The sequence below is a fragment of the Terrapene carolina genome, unplaced genomic scaffold (assembly GCF_002925995.2).
Source record: "Terrapene carolina triunguis isolate 2854851 unplaced genomic scaffold, T_m_triunguis-2.0 Scaffold166, whole genome shotgun sequence".
NCBI classification, from domain to species: Eukaryota; Metazoa; Chordata; order Testudines; family Emydidae; genus Terrapene; species Terrapene triunguis.
The window spans coordinates 1,497,528-1,515,850 of NW_020664517.1; positions in this window are offsets into that span (position 1 = coordinate 1,497,528).

Here is an 18,323-nt window from a genome sequence, read left to right on the forward strand (position 1 = left end):
CTGGTGGCACCTTAAAGACTAACAGATTTATTTGGGCATAAGCTTTCTTGGGTAAAAACCTCACTTCTTCAGATGCATGGAGCGCTCTCTGCATCTGAAGAAGTGAAGTTTTTACCCACGAAAGCTTATGCCCAAATAAATCTGTTAGTCTTTAAGGTGCCACCAGACTCCTTGTTGTTTTTGTAGATACAGACTAACATGGCTACCTCCTGATACTAGTCTTTTTTTAGGACCCCAAAAGGGAGAGGTGGGTGGAATAGCCCATCCCCTCATTATTTTGCCACCAATTAGGCCTAATTTCTGACACACTAGTTTTGGGCCATTGATTTCCAGTCCCACATTCCTCTTGTTTACCAGCATGACCGTAAAATGGTCCTTGAGGCCTCTTTGTTTGGACTAATTCCCTCTGTCTCCATTTCGTACCCTTCCCCATCACCGTTTGTTAGGTTATTCTGCATGAGCTCCCACTCGCTTTTCCCAGCTGAGCCTGCAGCTAGGGGAAATTCGTAGGGACAGAACTTGCCGCACGTTCCTAGCAGAGATCTATATGGTAAGGAATGGGGAAGCGGCATGAGGTGATGGCTCCTCACGCTGCCTCCTGCTGGCTGATTTTGGTATCACATCTCTTCAGGTCAGAGGGCTGGACTGTGGCCCTAACTGCCTAGAGGCAGGAGGGCTGCAAAGCTGTTTGAGCACAGTGGAATAGCCCTGCGCTGCTCACCCTTCGTCCCTGGAGGAAGAGGTGTGGCCAGCGAGCAGTGTTGACTGCCCCAGTGGGCCAATGCAGTTATGTTAGCAGCTAACACAACGTTGTGTGCCCCCAAAATACTAGCAAATCAGTGTCACTTGGGAGCTTCATGTTGACAGCAGGGCTGGAGCAGGAAGCCTCTTTATCCAGAGGTCCAGACCCTCCCTCTGGAGCACAGCAGTATAAGGCCTATGACACAGCTCGGGATGTATCCTGGTCTTCAAGCATTTGCTAATTGTTACAGCCAGCCAGCAAGGTGGGGCAGTATCTCTGCCCAGGCTGCATGGTGTGTGTGTCTTTCCATGGCCACCCAACAAGCAGGCAGCAGAGCTGGGTTGTTCCTGGCTCCCAGGCCTGTATTCCAGCCACTGGCCCACAGCGTCTCCTACAGAGTGCCAAGGTGTGCTGATGCCACCTTTCTTACTGCTCCCAACGGCGGTGGCCTATTCCTGCAGCGAGGCCTCAGCTGGGGCAGGCAGGTCAACCGCCATCTGGCGTGCAGAGGGTGGTCAGGGGGGCCAGGTCTGAGCCAGGCAGATGGGATGTTCCCCATCCTGCCAGGACCTGTGAGAGCTGCTGCGCTCGGCACTCCCCTGCCAGGTTCTGGTCAGCCAGTCCTCTTTGATGGATGCTTGTGGGAAGATGGCAGACCAGCCCCATCAAGCTGCTTCTCCCCTTCCCCATTGACGCCAGCTGAGCTCTTATTTACACCCCAAATCTGTCCTTTGGCTGCAGGGAGACCCCACTTGCAGCTGTCGTTCCTGGGCCGTGTCACAGCCCTGCTGAGCCCAAGGCTGCAGCAGAGTGGGAATGCCGGTAACTCGCAGCTCACTCCTCTGGCCTGGGAGACCAAGCCATGGCTGGAGCATTGGACCAACAACCTCAGAACGGGGCTCCTAGGAGAGCTGATCTCCCGCACGGATAGCTGGGACCTGGGCTTGCTTGTTAGCCGGGGGAAGGTGTGGTAATTGCTGCCCGCCGGGCAGGCGGCAGAGCGTGGGGCACCCTCATCTCTGCTCCAGAGCCTGCAGGGATGGCCAGAGCGTATCATGCTGTTCTCAGTGGTAGCAGACGACAGAACAAGGAGCAATGGTCTCAAGTTGCAGTGGGGGAGGTTTAGGTTGGATATTAGGGGGGAAAAAATTCACTGTGAGGGTGGTGAAGCACTGGAATGGGTTACCTAGGGAGGTGGTGGAATCTCCATCCTTAGAGGTTTTTAAGGTCCGGCTTGACAAAGCCCTGGCTGGGATGGTTTAGTTGGTGTTGGTCCTGCTTTGAGCAGGGGGTGGGACTAGATGACCTCCTGAGGTCCCTTCCAACCCTGATATTCTCTGATTCTATGCTCTGTGCTGTGCTGGAGAGGGCTGGCACCTTGCCCATTGCAGAGTCTGCAGCAGGAAGTTCCAATGAGTCTCTGCTCACTGTATCTGCCTCCTCAGAGCATGTATCCTCACACCTGCCTGGGAGGAGGAGCGTGCTATTATCCCCCTTGCACACATGGGGAAACTGAGACACAGACTAAGTGACTTGCCTAAGGAAGTCTTGTGGCAGAGCAGGGGATTGAAGCTGGGTCTCAGGCTAGCTCCTGTTGTTTCTTTTGGGAGTGCGACCGGGTGAGATTCTGCCCCTTCTCTGGTGTAGAAGTGATGGTTAGATGAGATACTGCAAGACGCGTAACCCTGCTCCCAGTGGCTGTGCTGCTCTTGTTCTCTTTGCTAACAGAGGATGCCTGTGGGACATTGAGAACTGTTGGGGGTGGGGGCGAGTTTCTCTCTAGCCCACGACATGAGGCTTTGTGCTTGCGTGTGGGTGGTGGGATCCTCTCTGGGAGGAAGGGGTTGGAGCTCCCCACCCTGCATGGCTGGACCTAGCCCAGCGTGATGTACAAACGAACAGTGCCGTGAGGGGCACCACAAGGGAGCTGTGACGGGGGAGTTTGGGAGCCCTGGCCTAGCTGGTCCGTTGCCACCATGTGAACTCCAATGGCCGGAATCGTCCGTCCCTTGTTCCCCAGCAGAGAGAGGTGCACGCGTGCACTGCCATCGACTGCCCTCCCCCCACTCAGGTAGTGCCTATTGGTACCTGGGCTTGGAGTCAGACCAGTGCCGAGCTGCCTACTGCTACTGGGGTGAATCCAGGGGTTCCCCTGTGTTGGTTGCACTTCCTGCAGACCAGAGGCTGCCCTCCGAAATCCAGCCAGTTCTCCATCACTGGGGACATGCAGAGAGCGATTTTAGTCACCGGAGGCAACAGCTGTGACCTCTGAAAATCACTACGTAAAGCCAGCGCAGCGTCCCCGTCTCCTCTGGCTGGGGTCTATCCTCTTGCTTTCCTTTCTGTCCGGCTCGGAGCATGACCCACTGAGATGGGGCAGGCGCTGCTCACTGGCCTCCTGTTGTTTATATGGGGGGTGGGGGAGGTTGTGCTCAAGGCTGCTTGAGAAATCCTCAGCAGGAGCGTGTGTGTGTCTGTCTCTGTCCTTGTTCTCATGACCGGGCTCCTTATGACTCACTGATGACAAACCTATTCCTTCTCCTGTTTGTATGGATGCCCCTTTAGATTCAGTTCACCGCAGAGCCGAATCCCAGCGGCTGTAGGTATTCGCTGTGGCAGGGAGGGAGAGTGTGTCTGCCCCAGTGTGACCTAGATCTGTGTTTTCCTAGCCTGGGAGCTGTCTGAGCCATTGCTGATGTGTCACATGGTGGGATTTTACTATAACTCTTTATCTCTCCCCCCCATTGCTATGTTCGAAGCTGCCCGCCCCCAGCCTGGCTCCGTAGCTGCCCGCACAGAACGTGCAGGGTCTTGTGATGAAGAATGAATGGGGAGCTTACCAGGCCCTAATTAGGTAGCCCCCAGTCCTGCCAAGCAAAGGAAAACAGGGAATTGATTGTCATGGGGAGAATGAAGTCTGACACAGCATCTACTTCCTGTCTCAGGATGTCTTCACTGCAGAGTTATAACCTGAGTCCTGTCCACACACACAGCCCCTCCGTTTGAGTGCGGTGGCTGCCTTGGCAGGGGTAGTAGGCCAAGAGAGCACAACTCGTCAGCTGCTAATGTGACCACTCTGCAGTGTGGATGCCGGCGAGTGCCCTAGTCTTCCAGAGCCTTCCCAGAATTCCCCCCTCCTTGTGCCCAGAAAGGACAGACACATTGCTTTTTTTGCAGCAGCATCACATTGCTGACTCATGTTGAGGTTGTGATCCACCACAACTCCCAGATTCTTCTAAGCAATTTTGTTGCCAAGCCCGTTTTCCCCCATTCTGTATTTGTACATTTGGTTTTTCTTCCCTAACTGTAGCACCTTACATTTGTCTTTGTTGAATTTCATTTTGTTGTTGATAGCCCTGTTCTCCAATTTATCATAGACTCATAGACTTTAAGGTCAGAAGGGACCATTATGATCATCTAGTCTGACCTCCCGCATGATGCAGGCCACAAAAGCTGACCCACCCACTTTCCCTTAACTCAGCTGTTGAAGTCTCCAGATCGTGATTTAAAGACTTCAAGTCGCAGAGAATCCTCCAGCAAGCGACCCCTGCCCCATGCTGCAGAGAAAGGCGAAAAACCTCCAGGGCCTCTGCCAATCTACCCTGGAGGAAAATTCCTTCCCAACCCCAAATATGGCGATCAGCTGAACCCCGAGCATGCGGGCAAGATTCTCCAGCCAGACCCTCCGGAAAAAAGTTCTCTGTAGTAACTTTTAATATCCCATCATTGACCATTGTTACTAATTACCACAGATCCCTCTGAATTTTAGCTCCATCCTCCAAAGTGTTGGCAGCCCCCCCGCCCTCCAGCTTTGTGTCATCTGCACATTTGATCGGTATGCTCTCTATTCTTACAGCCAGGTCATTAATACAGATGTTAAACAACACTGGATCCAGAACAGAGTCCTGTGGATCCCCACTTGAGACCTCCCCCAATCCAACATCATTCCATTAATAGTTACTCTTTGTTTGTGGTTGTTTTAACCAATTCTGTATCCACTTAATGGTAGTTCCGCTGAGCTCACATTTCTCCAGCTAACTTATCAGAATGTCATGTGGGACTGTGTCAAAAGCCTTACTGAAGTCCAGGTATATTATGTCCACCACATTCCCCTTGTCCACCTAACCAGTTACCCTGTCAAAGAAGGAAATCCAGCTGGTTTGGCATGATTTGTTCTTAGTAAATCCATGCTCGCTGCTAATGATCACCCCCTTCATCCTCCAGGTAGTCGCCAATTGAATGTTTTATACATGGCTCTAGTAGCTTCCCAGGAATCAAGGTCAGGCTGTCTGGTCTATAGTTCCCCAGCTCCTCCTCCCCCCCCCTTTTAAAGATGGGCACCAAGTTAGCCCTTCTCCAGTCTTCTGGGACCTCTCCTGTCATCCATGAGTTTGTAAATATTATTGCCAGTGGCTCTGAGATTTCTTCAGCTAATTCCTTCAGCACCCTGGGGTGAATAGCATCTGGCCACGCTGATTTGAATTTATTCAAATTGGTCAGAAGATCTCTGACGTGTTCTTTACTTATCCCGATCTGCATCCCTTCTCCTTTGTTGTCTGTGGTAACTTCGCTAGTTGTCCGGTCATGTGTTATTTTTTTGTGAGAAGACTGAAGCAAACTTCTGGCTGTGCACGGACAACAGCTTCCTTTGTAAAAAGCTCCTCCTTTCCTGGCTGCCTGGTGCTAGGCCCTCATGGAGGGACTTCCCTCTGGCCTACCTCAACAGTCGTCATCCCAAGAGTAAGTCAGACGCTCCTCTAATACAGCCTCCAGCAGGCTATATTGATGCTTAGTCAGCTGTCCTCTCTCCACATGCCCTGTCTGGAGACAGCCCAGGCAGCCCCTCACCTTAAAGGGGCCGTCTCGCCATAACAGATGTCCTGGCCATGCCTGCACTTACTGGCTCGTGCTCTCTTGCACAGTGGTTCTAAAATTAGGGTCTACAGACCCTTAATAGTCAATGGAATGTCAGCTTATGTCCTGCTGGAGTGGGAGCAGAAGGATCTGCTCTCCAGTGTGCAGAACAAGAATGGGATGAGCAGAGTGCTAACGCATCAGCAACCCGGTGATCGCCGCTCACCTTCTTGCCACCACCTCTTCCATCCTAGGAAGCTGTTTTCTAGCCCCCAGCTGGCTGATAAGTGTGTGAGTGTGTGTGAGAATATGAATGAGAGACTCTCTCTGCACAGGACTTATTCTTCCAACAAATCGATTCCTGGAAAAGCTCACAGAGACTTAGAACTATCCCCTGGCAATCGGCGTTGTCCTTTCTTGCACAGAATGCTCTTGCTTCCCGAAAGATCGGTTCCTAGGTAAGCTTGTTCAGCCGAACACCGGCCTTCTCAAAGCTGTCGTAAAGTGAAGGCAGCTCTCTAGCAAGGGCCACCTCTGCCTCGCTGCAAAGAACTTCTCAGCTTGGTATTCCAGGAAAAACAGGAGGCTGTCTTCTGTGGCCTGGTTCTGTCATGACTACAACGGTTCTACTCTTTTTGTCCAAACCCCCCCACCCTTTCCCCCCCCACCAGAAAATGTGGCTTTGTCAAAAGTGACATTTTCCGCCTGGGGGAGGAAAATGTTTTGACTAAATTGTTTTTCTGACCAGAAAATTTTGGTTTGGACACAAAAGGTCGTTTCATTCTGGGAATCTGGAAACCTGAAAATGTGGGTCTTTCTGGGGCCTTTGCACTGGGGAAGGGCATTTCCTCCTGGAGATTCCAAGGCCCGAAGGGTCCATTGTGATAATCTGGTCTGACTGCCTGTGTAATGCAGGTCCAGTGACCTTCCCCAAAATAATTCCTACAGCAGATCTCTTAGAAAAATCCAGTCTGATTTTAAAAATGGTCAATGATAGAGAATTCACCACAACCCTTGGTAAATTGTTCCAATGATTAATTACACTCACTGTTCACAATTTACACCTTATGTCCAGTCTGAATTTGTCTAGATTCAAATTCCAGCCATTGGCTCATGTGAGACCTTTCTCTACTAGATTGAAGAGCCCATTATTAAATTGTTGTTCCCCATGTAGCTACTTATAGATTATAATCAAGTCATCGCCTTAACCGTCTCTTTGTTAAGCTAAATAGACTGACCTCCTTGAGTTGATCACCATAAGATCATATTTTCTAATCCTTTAATCATTCTCGTGTTCTTCTCTGATCCCTCTCCAATTTATCTACATCCTTCCTGAAGTGTGAGCACAAGGAACTGGACACAGCATTGTAGCAGCTATCACACGAGAGCCAAATACAGAGATGAAATAACCTCTGTTCCAACTTGAGATTCCCCTGTTTATGCATCCCAGGATCGCATTAGCTCTTTTGGTTCCAGTGTCCTGTTCAGCTGATTATCCACCGCGATCCTCAAATCTTTTTTCAGAATCACTGTTTCTCAGGATAGAGTCCCCCATCCTGTAAGTATGGTCTACACTCTGTTTCTAATGTATATGTTTACATTTGGTTGTATTAAAATGCATATTGTTTGCTTGCGCCCACTTTGCCAAGTGATCCAGTGATCTGTTGTCTTCGTTATTTCACCCCCTCAATTTGTGTCATCTGCAGACTTGATCAGTGGTGGTTTTGTTTTCTTCCAGATCATTGTTAAAAATATTTAGTAGCATAGGGCCCAGAACCAATCCATGCAAGGCTCCTCTGCAAACACACCTGTTCTGCAGAAAAGGACCTGGGGATTAAAGTAGACGAGCAGCTGGATAGGAGTCAGCAGTGTGCCCTCGTTGCCAAGAAGGCCAACGGCATATTAGGCTGCATTAGTAGGGGCATTGCCAGCAGATCGAGGGAAGTGATTATTCCCCTCTATTCGGCACTGGTGAGGCCACATCTGGAGTATTTTGTCCAGTTTTGGGCCCCCCATTACAGAAGGGATGTGGACAAATTGGAGAGAGTCCAGGGGAGGGCAACAAAAATGATTAGGGGGCTGGAGCACATGACTTATGAGGAGAGGCTGAGGGAACTGGGCTTGTTTAGTCTGCAGAAGAGAAGAGTGAGGGGGGATTTGATAGCAGCCTTCAGCTACCTGAAGGGAGGATGGAGCTCAGCTGTTCTCAGTGGTGGCAGATGACAGAACAAGGAGCATACTGGTGGATGGAAAGAGTATTAGCACCATGTGTTTCCTGAAATACAGAACAGAAACATTTATTGAATGCTTCTGCCTCTTCTGCATTATTATTGATAATTGTACATTCGACATGCATCCGACGAAGTGGGTATTCACCCACGAAAGCTCATGCTCCAATACGTCTGTTAGCCTATAAGGTGCCACAGGACTCTTTGCTGCTTTTACCGAGGAAGTGTGACTGAACTTCTTAGAGTCCTGGTTTCTGGGTCATCGACTGCATGGCACTGTTCAAGTGGAGCGCCCCATAAACCTGAAGCTCGGTGGGCGATATCTGGGTTAGCATGGGGGGAGGGGACAGGAAGGAGCATGTATGGTTTTGGGAAGGGCAGGTGTGTCCGAATACCCCCAAAGAGCCATCTGCTTCTGGGCTCCTTGAATCCATCTGGGAGGGGAGAAATCTGCAAGACTTGATGGAGCTCCTTGATGCTGCCCACAACATCCTGTCGTGGAACACGAGTTACAAGGAGCATCCCCGTGAAATAGTAGCTGCTTAAAGTGAGTTGCTGCCAAAGGCAAGTCAAACTCGCCTTAAATCTGATCCAGCAAATGCTGCTTGTTCTACATGGCTGGACTGTCCAGCTGCCTAGCGCCTTGTGTCTATATAAAGATTCCTAGATGCTTGGCTTTGTCTGAGCATCTCTGCTTAAGGGATGAGGTTTTTTGTTAGCAATCTGAGTCTGGACGCAATCCTGTTTCATAGGGATGGACAGACCCGTAAGTCACTCTTGTTCCTCTTCCTCGCCAGGGCAGAGTTATTCCCTATGCACAAAATCTGCCAGCGTGTAGCTAACCTCCAAATAATAAAAAAGTTAGGACGTAAGGGTGCAAAATGTCTATGCATCCAATGCACATTTTCCACACCTAACACGCACTTCTTTGCACGTGTACTTGCCCACTTAAGAGGCTGATTTTCAGAATCCAGGGCTTTGGAGCGGAGCCTGGAGCTGGAGCGCGGAGCAGCTCCAGAGCAGTGGAGCTGCAGGTTTTTGCCCGAAGCTGGAGCGGAGCCGGAGCTCAGCTCCAAAGCCCTGTCAGAATCTTAATGGCAGCATCCGTTTGCTACCACATCACTTGACATTTGGGGCTTTCCCGGTCTGGCCTTCCTCCTAGCTGGAAAGGAAGCTGGAGGCACTTCCGCTCCCCATCCCCTTTCTGGCCTTTAGTGGTTTTGCACAGACTCGTGCGTTCCTTGCTCTGTCCTCGCGCTGCTGCACATAAAGAAACATGGACTGGAACCAGCACTATCGGATTAAACTGGTTTCATTTCTGAAAAGCTCGGTTTAGAATTCCAAAGCCACTTGTTGTCTTCCGGTGTAACTGACTGGAGCCGGAGACCAGGGAGATTAGGTTGTCGTCCCACTTGAAATGTACATGAAACAATGAGTATTCAGCAGGCCCGTCGGCGCTACAGTCGTGCCAAAGGAAGTGCATGGAAATGTTTCTGCGGTGCCCACGTAAAAGCAGTGCTTTCAGCGATACGTAGTGGAGCATGCGTGGTATAATGCTGCTACTTGGGTTGGCTTCAGGGCAAGCAAATCCAGACTCCTGGAAGTTCCTGTCTCCCACTGCAAGGTGGGTGGGTTACACAAGCACAATAAACAAAGGAATCCAAATATGTGCAGGCCCCTCTCTCCCCGTCCCGTGACTGCAATAATCAGAAGGCTGGAAGGAGGGAGCGACAAAGCAAAATGCAATAGAAAGCAGTTTGCATTGCGAATTCGGGTGAGGATCGTAGCAACGTACCAATGGTGGGACGGTGTAGACGTCTACCTGGAGGAATTATTTGGGGTGGGGTGGGGGGAAAGGAGAACTAGGAGTAACAAGAGCCGATGAAGAAGGAGAACGTGTAGGGTGAACATCAGGAGTATCTCTCTGCTGGGTTAGCCTGACGAGCAGTCTCCCATGGGGCCGGCTGACTGGTGGTAGCCTCATTGCATGGGACACTTAAAACTAGATTGCTTCTTACAGGGCACTTCATGTGTGGCCAATCCTGCCACTGGATTATCCAGCCTCTCGTCCGTCTCTAATTGTGGTTTCTGCCACAGATGCACATCTGTTGGCTTTCTTATGCAGTCAGCAGGAAAGCTATGGTCATAAGTGGGTGGAAAGTCACCGCCAGCGGAGATGAAGGCAGCCCCCACCCCCTTGCTGCTGGGGCTGAAGCCTGCGGCTTGGAGACTTCACTCCCTCACCTTCCTTGCTGAAGGCTATTCGTGGGCTGACCCTGAATGCTATCACACCTGCTGGGCAGTGGTGGATTAGCCAATAGGCCAACGGGGCCCCTGGAAAAATGGGCGCCCCCCCCTGCCTGGACCCTGCTCCTTGCCAGGAACAGCGGGCAGGCGGGGGAAACCCGGACCCCAGCTGCGGCCTGGGACTGGAGGAGCTCTCACTCCCCACTGTGGCCCTCGGGCAGGGGCAGGTGGTGGTGGTCGGGGGGTGGGGGACAGAGCTTCTCCGGTCTTGGGGCTGCACTTGGGGGTGGGGACAGAAAGGAGCAAACGGATTGCGGGCTGCAATGGGGGGGGGGGAATGTGGCGGCCCGTGGGTGGCGCAGGGGCGGGGCAGAAAGGGGGGGGGCGGTGGGCGGGGCCACGGGCGGTGCCGGGGGGGGGGGGGGGGGAACGGCGGGGGGGGGGGGGGGGGGGGGAAGGGAGGCCCCCACTTTCTCTGGCTCAGGGTTCCACGAAACCTTAATCCGTCTCTGCTGCTGGGAAGCCTCTGAACCGGTGGCCCAAGTGGCAGCTCCGGGTAACCTAGAGACACAAGAACCTGCCTCTGAGGCTGCTTCCCGCCCAGGCTGGCGGACAGCGAGTCTGTCTCCTCAATAAGCGGCTCTGGTTTGGGCTTTTGGCAGGTCGCCTGGAATTAAAAGATTACAGCCGGAGGCAGGGCAGGGAAGAGAAGCAGCCCCATGTCTGGGATGCACGTACCGGTTGCTGGGTAAACCTCGTACCCGTTTAGACTCTCACGCCGGGAAACCCGTTGTTCCTCATGCTCGTTAGCAGGAATTGGTTTAAACCCGCAGGGTTGTAATTCACACCAGCTGCTGAGTGGGGGGAGGAATTACCCCGCAGGTTCTAGGCCTGAATGGAACGCTTTGGAGCCTGGTGTCGGACTGTGGGCTCCTGGACGGGGAGGGGCCAATCCCGCCCCAGCCTGACTCCTGGTGTCGGGGTGGAAGTGGGCACAGCAGTTCAGGCAGGGGCTGCTGGGGTGTTTGCTCCTCACTCCAGGAGAATCCGGCCCCTGGGAGCCTGCAGGCGGGTTGGCTGCTGAGCTCGAGGGGGGTGGCTAGTCTGGTGGAGCAGCAGGGTCCCACACTGCTGAGGTCTAGGTCTCTAGCTCTGTGCCTAGGCAAGCGGCTACCCACTCTTGGGGCGGCACCAATGTGGGTTGAACAATCTCTGGGTGCTGCACCATTGTCCCAGCCTGGGGGAGTGGGTGTCTTGGGCTTCAAGGGCCTCTTTCCCCAGATTCGGGGTCTGCCTGGGCCCCTCTGTGGGGATCTGGGTGGGCACACCAGCCACATTCTGCCAGTCGCTGCATTCCGAGTGGCTTTACCATTGGTTCCTGTGAGACCTCTCCTTTCCTCATTACCCTGGCCAGTCTCTTCAGAGTCGGACGCTGCTGTAAGTTTAGGCAGACCTGGCCAGTCCAAATCCTTCTGCAAAATCCTCTTTGCATTGGGATTCAAAATCCCCGCTCTTGCCTCCCACAAACCACAGCCACATGATCCCGTGGCAGATGCACAGACCTGGTGAGACTGGCTACTGCTTGGATGTTTCTCAGGGGCCCAGGGAAACCTTGCATGTGCTCTGCCGGGTTCTTGCTCTCGGATAACTAGCTGCAGTTCTTTGCCTGGCGCCTGAGTGGATGTGCAGTGGCAGGTGATCACACAGGTAGGGTGGGGGTGGTGGTAGGGGAGGCTGTAGCATTTGCTGGACTCCATTGGAGGCATAACTTTGACTCTTCAGGCCTGGTTTACACTATGAGTTTAGGTCGAATTTAGCAGCGTTAAATTGAATTAAGCCTGGACACGTCCACACGACGAAGCCCTTTTTTTCGACTTAAAGGGCCCTTTAAACCGGTTTCTTTACTCCACCTCCAACGAGGGGATTAGCGCTAAAATCAGCCTTTGCGGGTCGGATTTGGGGTAGTGTGGATGGAATTTGACGTTATTGGCCTCCGGGAGCTATCCCACAGTGCTTCATTGTGACCGCTCTCGACAGCACTCTCAACTCAGATGCACTGACCAGGTAGACAGGAAAAGCCCTGCGAACTTTTGAATTTCATTTCCTGTTTGCCCAGCGTGGCGAGCACAGGTGACCACGCAGAGCTCATCAGCACAGGTAACCGTGATGGAGTCCCAGGATCGCAAAAGAGCTCCAGCATGGACAGAACGGGAGGTACGGGATCTGCTCGCCATATGGGGAGATGAATCAGTGCTAGCTGAACTCCGTAGCAGTAAACGAAATGGCAAAATATTAGAAAAAGTCTCAAAGGCCATGAAGGACAGAGGCCATAACAGAGACGCACAGCAGTGCCGCGTGAAAATTAAGGAGCTAAGGCAAGCCTACCACAAAGCCAGAGAGGTAAACGGAAGGTCCAGGGCAGAGCAGCAAACATGCCGCTTCTACGCGGAGCTGCATGCCATGCTAGGGGGTGCAGCCACCACTACCCCAACCGTGTGCTTTGACTCCATCAATAGAGAATCACGCAACAGTGAAGCGGGTTCGGGGTACGAGGAAGATAGCTCACAGCAAGGAAGCGGAGAAACCAGTTTCCCCAACAGCCAGGATATGTTTATCACCCTGGACCTGGAACCAGTAACCCCTGAACTCACCCAAGGCGTGCTCCCAGACCCTGAGGGCACACAAGGGACCTCTGGTGAGTGTACCTTTGTAAATATTACACATGGTTTAAAAGCAAGCGTGTTTAATGATTAATGATTAATTTGCCCTGGCAATCGCGGCCAGTACAGTCACTGGAAAAGTCTGTTAACGTGTATGGGGATGGAGCGGAAGTCCTCCAGGGACATCTCCAGAAAGCTCTCCTTCATGTACTCCCAAAGCCTTTGCAAAAGGTTTCTGGGGAGGGCTGCCTTATCCCGTCTGCCATGGTAGGACACTTTACCACGCCAGGCCAGTAGCACGTAGTCTGGAATCATTGCATAACAAAGCATGGCAGCGTATGGTTCCGGTGTTTGCTGGCATGCAGACAACATCCATTCCTGATCTCTCTTTGTTATCCTCAGGAGAGTGATATCATTCATGGTCACCTGGTTGAAATGGGGCGATTTTATTAAGGGGACATTCAGAGGTGCCCATTCCTGCTTGGCTGAACAGAAATGTTCCCTGCTGTTAGCCACACGGTGGGGGGGAGGGGTGAAGTGATCATCCCAGAGAATTGTGTGTGTGTGGGGGGGTAGTTTGGGTTTGTGCTGCATGTTAACCCGGAAACTGCAGCCCCTCCTTTTACATTGCAAACCCATTTTAAATGGCCAACCCAACGGGTGCTTGGTATGGGAAATGAGGGTGCTACTGTTTGAAACCATTCCCACATGTTAAGGTTATAAAAGCCAAAAGACTGTGGCTTACCATGGCTGCCTGCAAGCCGAAATCTGTGTCCTGGCACTGCGTGAGTGATCTCTCACACCAAACCGGCAGGCCCTCAACATAAGAGGAAAAATGCGACCTTGTAACAAAAGCACATGTGCTGTGTAATGTGAACAGCAAAATTTAACGTGAAAGAGTGTACCCATTGTTCTCTAAAATGTCTTTTTTTAACCACCTCTCCCTTCTCCTCCACCAGCTGCAAATGTTTCTCCTTCACAGAGGCTAGTGAAGATTAGAAGGAGAAAACGGCGGACTCGGGATGATATGTTCTCGGAGCTCCAGATGTCCTCCCTCGCTGACAGAGCACAGCAGAATGCGTGGAGGCAGTCAATGTCAGAGTGCAAAAAAGCACAATATGAACGAGAGGAGAGGTGGCGGGCTGAATCGCGGGCTGAAGAGAGCAAGTGGCGGGCTGAAGAGGATAGGTGGCGTCAGCTTGCTGACAGAAGGCAAGAGTCGATGCTCCGGCTGCTGGAGCATCAAACTGATATGCTCCAGCGTATGGTTGAACTGCAGGAAAGGCAGCAGGAGCAGAGACCGCCGCTACAGCCCCTGTGTAACCAACAGCCCTCCTCCCCAAGTCCCATAGCCTCCTCCTCACCCAGACACCCAAGAACGCGGTGGGGGGGCCTCCGGCCACCCAGTCACTCCACCCCAGATGATTGCCCAAGCATCAGAAGGCTGGCCTTCAATAAGTTTTAAAGTTTTAAACTGCAGTGTGTCTTTTTCCTTCCCTCCTCGCCCACCCCTCCCGGGCTATGTTGGCAGTTATCCCCCTAGTTGTGTGATGAATTAATAAAGAATGCATGAATGTGAAGTAACAATGACTTTATTGCCTCTGCAAGCGGTGCTCGAAGGGGGGAGGGGGAGGGTGGTTAGTTTACAGGGAAGTAGAGTGAACTGGGCGGGGTGGAGGGTTCATCAAGGAGAAACAAACAGAAGTTTCACACCGTAGCCTGGCCAGTCACAACTGATTTTCAAAAGTTCTCTGATGCGCACCGCGCCCTGCTGTACTCTTCTAACCGCCCTGCTGTCTGGCTGCGCGTAATCAGCGGCCAGGCGATTTGCCTCAACCTCCCACCCCGCCATAAATGTCTCCCCCTTACTCTCACAGATATTGTGGAGCGCACAGCAAGCAGCAATAACAATTGGAATATTGGCTTCGCTGAGGTCTATCCGAGTCAGTAAACTGCGCCAGCGCGCTTTTAAACGGCCAAATGCACATTCCACCACCATTCGGCACTTGCTCAGCCTATAGTTGAACAGGTCCTGACTACTGTCCAGGCTGCCTGTGAACGGCTTCATGAGCCATGGCATTAAGGGGTAGGCTGGGTCCCCAAGGATAACGATAGGCATTTCAACATCCCCAACGGTTATTTTCTGGTCCGGGAAGAAAGTCCCTTACTCCAGCTTTTGAAAGACCAGAGTTCCTGAAGACGTGAGCATCATGTACCTTTCCCAGCCATCCCACGTTGATGTTAGTGAAACGTCCCTTGTGATCCACCAGGGCTTGCAGCAGCATTGAAAAGTACACCTTGCGGTTTATGTACTCGGTGGCTTGGTGCTCCGGTGACAAGATAGGGATATGGGTTCCATCTATCGCCCCACCACAGTTTGGGAATCCCATTGCAGCAAATCCATCCATTATGACCTGCACGTTTCCCAGAGTCACTACCCTTGATATCAGCAGGTCTTTGATTGCGTTGGCTACTTGGATCACAGCAGCCCCCACAGTAGATTTGCCCACTCCAAATTGATTCCAGACTGACCGGTAGCTGTCTGGCGTTGCAAGCTTCCACAGGGCTATCGCCACTCGCTTCTCAACCGTGAGGGCTGCTCTCATCCTAGTATTCTGGCGCTTCAGGGCAGGGGAAAGCAAGTCACAAAGTTCCATGAAAGTGCCCTTACGCATGCGAAAGTTTCGCAGCCACTGGGAATCATCCCACACCTGCAACACGATGCGGTCCCACCAGTCTGTGCTTGTTTCCCAGGCCCAGAATCGGCGTTCCACGGCATGAACCTGCCCCAGTAACACTATGATTTGCATATTGCTGGGGCCTGTACTTTGTGAGAGGTCTATGTCCATGTCAATTTCCTCATCACTCTCATCACCGCGCTGCAATCGCCTCCTCGCCTGGTCCTGGTTTTGTTTTGGCATGTTCTGGCTCTGCATATACTCCAGGACAATGTGCGTGGTGTTCATAGTGCTCATAAGTGCCGCGGTGATCTGAGCGGGCTCCATGATCCCAGTGCTATGGCGTCTGGGCTGAAAAAAGGCGCAAAACTAGTGTCTGACGGAGGGAGGGAGGGGTGAGTGATGACATGGCGTACAGGGAATTAAAATCAACAAAGGTGGCTGTGCATCAGGGAGAAACACAAACAACTGTCACACAGAATGGCCCCCCCCAAAGATTGAACTCAAAATCCTGGGTTTAGCAGGCCGTTGATTTCGCAGAGGGAGGGGGAAGCAAATGAATACAGAACAAATCTGGTCCATCTATTTTTTACATCTTAAGCTGGCAGCAGACGGTGCAGCATGACTGATAGTCATCGGCATCTTCTGGGTGCTTGGCAGAAGATGCTGTACTACGACTGCTAGCAATCATCGTCAAGACGGTTCAATAGGACTGCCGGCAGGACTGAGTCTCCAGGAGACAAAACATGTCTGCCCAGGTGCCTCTGACCGAACTCACTGAGGAATACGACGATGACGGATACCAGTCGTAATACACCATCTACTGCCAAAAGGCAAGGAGCTGCTGCTGTGTAGCAATGCAGTACCACGTCTGCCGGCACCCAGAGGACATATGGTGACGGTGAGCTGAGCTGAGTGGGCTCCGTGCTTGCCGTGGTATGTTGTCTGCACGGGTAACCCAGGTAAAAAGGCACGAATCGATTGTCTGCCGTTGCTCTGACGGAGGGGGAGGGGCCTGACAACATGTACCCAGAACCCCCCGCGACACTGTTTTGCATCATCAGGCATTGGGATCTCAATCCAGAATTTCAATGGGCGGCGGAGACTGCGGGAACTGTGGGATAGCTACCCACAGTGCAACGCTCCGGAAGTCGACGCTAGCCTCGGTACTGTGGACGCGGTCCGCCGACTTAATGCACTTAGAGCATTTTATGTGGGGACACACAAAATCGACTGTATAAAACCGATTTCTATAAAACCGGCTTCTATAAATTCGACCTAATTTCGTAGTGTAGACATACCCTCAGATATCCCTCCTCTGATCTCCAACTGCCAACGGAGACCGGCTGAGCTGGAAGGTTTCACATGCAGCAGCTCTCTTAGGAGCCACGGGCTCAGATGTAGATGCTCTCTGGGGCTCTCACTTTCCTCATCCACGTACCCCTGCATATGGGGTCACTTTCCCCTTCAATGGAAGCACCCACTGGAGCCTGCAGCGGGGCTGGGACGCTCGCTGGAGGACAGCCACTAAGTATGGGACTCCGGAAGCTGAACAGGTTTGCAGGAAACCTTTAATGTAACCCTTTAAAACGTCTTCCCCTAGTGATGAAACATGGTTGGTTTTGGTGGGGGGAAGGGCGGGGGGGGGGGCAGTTTAAGCACTGCACATTGAATTTTCACTAGGGTGTGCGTGTATTTCTTGTGTCGCTTTCCCCACTGCTTTAAAGATGTGGCATACGCAGCATGCAAGTCCACTAACATAGGAGGCTTTGGGGCAAAACATTTGTTTACCGATGAGGGGCTGGTGCAGCAGGAAGCACTGTGGGTGCTCAGCATGGAGAAGAGGGGTGGTGTGGCGTGGTGAGCTAGGACTAAGCTGGGGAGGAAGGTGCATATGGCATTACTACCCCTCTAGAACCAAGAGGTCTCATGGCAGGGAGACAGGACAGCTAGGGAGACTCCTAGCACTGCAGGGGCACTCGGCTCTGTGTCCTCAGCTCTGGCAGATGGTACACCAGGCCATGGAGGGTCCATGTCACAATCAGTAGAAGCTGGCACTTGTGCTCATGCCCTTGGGTTAGCCCAGAGAGTGCTGGAGAATCCTTGCTCCATCTGGCATGATGCCCTTGCATTCTTCTGGCCTTTCATTCTGTTGCCTCCACTCTTTCCTTTCCCGTTTACTTCCAACAGCAAACTGCCAATCCCACAAGCTTAGAATGGGGCTGCTTTATCATGGTCTCCATTGCCTAGAACTGTGGAGACCTCTGTAAATACATGGCTCAATGAAACACAAGTGTAGATTAGAACACTAGTTGCAACAATGCCACACGCTGCCCCCGCTTGGCAGAACTCTCTGGTGCACAATGCCTCTCACGAACTCCAGTGTGAACTGTGTACATGCCATGCACCGAGATAAGTAGCCTGCCGGCTAGCAGAACAAAACATCGTCCCGCAGAGCACGTGGCCAACAGGCTACAGGTCTTTCCTGTCAAGATGGAGTGTTGCATGATGGGAATCTGTAGTCTCTGTGGGCTGCAGCGTCCTCTCAGGAGCAGCTACAGTTTGCTCTAGTCTGTTCCATGCAGATTAGAGGCAGCCTTCGTGCTCCTGGCAAGCTGCCAACGCAGCTCTGGGTTGGGCAAGGGTCCCCCACAGCCCCGCTGGCCAATGACTTCAATCCCCAGCTCTCGGGGCTGGTTCTGAGTTGGGCTATGGAAAGTGTGAGACAAGCGCAGGCCTGCTCCAAACCACTGCAAGTGGGGCCAAGGAACAATCTTTGGCATCTGAAACAACTTGTCCTACTTAGTCCTCTTTGTGCTCTGCTAATCTTCTCTTCCTAGGTCCCTACCCTGCAATGCTACCACGGGACTACCAGTGAACATTTCCATTTCCTGGGAACAGTTCCTCTGCTGTA